This window comes from Pristiophorus japonicus, chromosome 3, assembly GCF_044704955.1.
Source record: "Pristiophorus japonicus isolate sPriJap1 chromosome 3, sPriJap1.hap1, whole genome shotgun sequence".
NCBI lineage: Eukaryota > Metazoa > Chordata > Chondrichthyes > Pristiophoridae > Pristiophorus > Pristiophorus japonicus.
In genome coordinates this window covers 11,838,795-11,842,598 of record NC_091979.1, presented here as the reverse complement: position 1 = coordinate 11,842,598, position 3,804 = coordinate 11,838,795, and the positions used below count along the sequence as shown (strand labels likewise).

Sequence of the window (3,804 nt, the reverse complement as noted above, 5' to 3'; positions counted from 1 at the left end):
GAGGGGGAGAGAGTGGGAGAGAGGGGGAGAGAGTGGGAGAAAGGGGGAGAGAGGAGAGGGGAGAGAAGGGGATAGAGAGGGCAAGATGGAGGGAGAGAGAGAGAGAGGGGGAGAGAGGGGATAGAGAGGGAGAGGGAGGAGAGAGGGGGAGAGAGAGAGAGAGAGGGAGGATGAGTGAGAGGGCGAGGAGGAGAGAGAGGGAAAGTGAAGGGGAGAGAGGGGGTGAGAGGAGAGGGGGAGAGAGGGGGACAGAGGGGAGAGAGGGGGAGAGAGTGGGAGAGAGGGGGAGAGAGTGGGAGAGAGGGGGAGAGAGTGGGAGAAAGGGGGAGAGAGGAGAGGGGAGAGAAGGGGATAGAGAGGGCAAGATGGAGGGAGAGAGAGAGAGGGAGAGGTGGAGAGAGGGAGAGAGAGAGAGAAAGGGAGAGAGGGGGAGAGAGAGGGAGAGGGGAGAGAGGGAAATGTAGAGGGAGAAGGAGAGAGGGAGAAGGGAGAGAGGGAGAAGGGGAGGAGGGAGAGAGAGAGAGAGAGAGGGAGAAGGGGAGAGAGGGAGAAGGAGAAAGAGGGAGAAGGAGAGAGAGGGAGAAGGGGAGAGAAAGGGGGAGAGAGAGGGAGAGAGGGAGGGGCAAGAGAGAGGGCGAGGGAGAGAGAGGGAGACGGGAGAAAGAGGGATAGAGAGGGCAAGATGGAGGGAGAGAGAGAGGAGAGGGGGGGGAGAGAGGGAGAGGGGAGAGGAGAGGGATAGAGGGATAGAGGGATAGAGAGGAATAGAGAGGGAGAGAGTGGGAGAGAGGTTAGAGAGGCCTGGAGAGAGTGGAGAAAGGGAGAGAGAGAGAGGGAGAGAGAGGGGAAGAGAGAGGGAGAAGAGGGAAGAGAGAGGGAGAGAGGGAGAGAGAGGGGAAGAGAGAGGGGGAGGGAGAGGGGGTGGGAGAGGGGTGGGGAGAGGGGGAGGGAGAGGGGGAGGGAGAGGGGGAGGGAGAGAGGAAAGAGAGTGGGAGAGGAGATAGAGAGGGGGATAGTGAGGGGGAGAGAGGGAGAGCGAGGGTGAGATGGAGGGAGTGGGAGAGGGTGAGAGAGAGAGTGAGAGAGGGTGAGAGAGGGTGAGAGGGTGAGAGATGGGGAGAGATGGAGGGATAGATAGACGGAGAGATGGAGGGGAGAGAGAGTGGGAGGGAGAGGAGGAGAGGGGGAGAGTGAGAGAGGGAGATTGAGCGAGGGGATGAGAGAGGGGGTGAGAGAGGAGGAGAGAGAGGGAGAGGGTGAGAGAGAGAGGGAGAGGGTGAGAGAGGAGGAGAGAGAGGGAGAGAGAGTGAGAGTGAATGAGAGTGAGTGAGAGTGAGTGAGAGAGGGAGATTGAGAGAGAGGTTGAGAGAGGGGGAGAGAGAGGGAGGGGAGATGGGGAGAGAGGGGCACAGAGAGGAGAGAGAGGGAGAGGGAGAGAGAGAAAGGAAGCACGAGGAAGAGAAAGCACGAGGGAGAGAGAGGGTGAGGGAGGGAGAGAGAGGGAGAGAGGGGGAGTGAGGGGGAGCGAGGGGAGAGGGGGTAGAGGGGGGAGAGGGCGGGAGAGGGGGAGAGGGGGGTAGAGAGAGGGAGAGAGAGGGAGAGAGAGAGGGGGGAGGGAGAGAGTAGGGGAGAGAGGGGGAGAAGGGAGAGTGAGGGAGAGAAAGGGAGAGTGAGGGAGAGAGAGGGAGAGCGAGGAAGAGAGAGGGAGAGAGTGAGGGGGAGGGACGGAAAGAGGGAGAGAGAGAGAGAGGGGAGAGGGAGTGAGAGAGAAAGAGAGAGCGAGGGAAAGGGGGAGAGAGGGAGAGAGAGGGGAAGAAGTGGAGTGGGAGAGAGGGAGAGTGAGAGGGAGAGAGAGAAAGGAGAGCACGAGGAAGAGAAAGGAGAGCACGAGGGAGAGAGAGGGAGAGGGAGGGAGAGAGAGGGAGAGAGGGGGAGCGAGGGGGAGAGGGGGGAGAAGGGGGAGAGGGGGGAGAGGGCGAGAGAGGGGGGAGGGGGTAGAGAGAGTGAGAGAGAGATGGGGGAGAGGGGGAGATGGAGAGAGAGAGAGGGAGAAGGAGGGAGGAAGAGAGGGAGAGAGAGAGAGAGGGGAGAGAGAGAGAGAGGGGAAAGGGAGAGAGAGGGAAAGAGGGAGAGAGGGAAAGAGGGAGAGAGGGAGAGAGAGGGGGAGAGGGACAGAGAGAAGCGGAGAGGGAGAGGGAGAGGGAGAGGGGGGTGAGAGGGAGAGAGAGGGGGAGAGGGAGAGAGAGAGGGGGGGTGAGAGGAGAGAGAGGGGGAGATGGGAGTGAGAGAGGGGGTGGTGAGAGGGAGAGAGGGGTAGAGAGTGAGAGCGGGGAGAGGGTTGATGTGGTGCGGTTTACCGCGGGAGAGACGATATTTGATGGTTTGCAGGGAGCAGGGTTTGAGCGCCCTTGCTGTAAATGAGCTTGGCAAGGCAGCAGTTCCTGCTCTTCCTGTGTCTCCCTGTGGCTTCCCAGAGTCACGGGGTCAGCTCCCAGCGGGGAATGTTTCGGGATAGATAGCATCGTGGTCGTGGTACTGGACCAGTGATGGCGAGACACGAGTTGAAATCCCACCACGGCAGCTGGGGAATTTAAATTCAGTTAATTAAATAAATCTGGAATTAAGAGCTGCCCTTACCCGGGTCTGGGCAGATCTGTGACTCCTCAGACCCCGAGCCTTAATTGGCTTCTGGACTGGCCGCCAGAGCGTGGCCTCAGTATCGAAGGCGGCTCACCACCATCAGTGGGCAAGATATACCAGTCGTGCCAGTGACGGGCACCTCCCAGGAACGAATCAAGATATTGTTGTCGAGTCGAATTCAATACACGGAGTAATTTGTGGACATGCACTCAGATAAACAACCACGGAAGCTGGCGGATTTTGGCTGCGTGCCCAGTGTGGGCACGGAAGAATGGGCATTAAATCATTGCGGTGTTGCCCACATCCCGTGTTAACCACACAGCACGGGGCTGGAGCCAAGTGCAGGCCCAGACTGGGTAAGGACAACACGTTAACTGATGGGCATCCTCAACTAGTTGGCTTTTTATGACAATCTCACAGATTCATGGTCACGTCATTCCACTCCAGGGTCTTGAGTCATGAACCCAAGCTGACACTCCAGTGCAGTGCAGAGGGGCCGGCATACTGTGCTGTCAGAGGGGCAGTGCAGAGGGGCCGGCATACTGCACTGTCGGAGGGGCAGTGCTGAGGGAGCGCCGTACTGCGCTGTCGGAGGGGCAGTGCTGAGGGAGCGCCGTACTGCGCTGTCGGAGGGGCAGTGCTGAGGGAGTGCCGCACTGTCGGAGGGGCAGTACTGAGGGAGTGCCGCACTGTTGGAGGGGCAGTACTGAGGGAAGCGCCGCACTGTCGGAGGGGCAGTACTGAGGGAGTGCCGCACTGTTGGAGGGGCAGTACTGAGGGAAGCGCCGCACTGTCGGAGGGGCAGTACTGAGGGAGCGCCGCACTGTCGGAGGGGCAGTACTGAGGGAGCGCCGCACTGTCGGAGGGGCAGTACTGAGGGAGCGCCGCACTGTTGGAGGGGCAGTACTGAGGGAGTGCCGCACTGTCGGAGGGGCAGCACTGAGGGAGCGCCGCACTGTCTGAGGGGCAGTACTGAGGGAGTGCCGCAATGTCGGAGGGGCAATACTGAGGGAGTGCCGCACTGTCGGAAGGGCAGTACTGAGGGAGCGCCGCACTGTCGGAGGGGCAGTACTGAGGGAGTGCCGCACTGTCGGAGGGGCAGTACTGAGGGAGCGCCGCACTGTCGGAGGCGCCGTCTTTCAGATGAGATGTTGAACCGAGGCC

The 3,804-nt window shown here is 60.5% G+C and overlaps 1 protein-coding gene across 1 annotated transcript in view; it reads right to left on the bottom strand.

Annotated features, from left to right (window-relative positions):
• Positions 1-3,804, bottom strand: part of LOC139256810 (SPRY domain-containing protein 3-like) — a 1,568,464-nt gene that overhangs the window by 1,489,427 nt on the left and 75,233 nt on the right. The gene's annotated exons all lie outside the window — the stretch shown is intronic.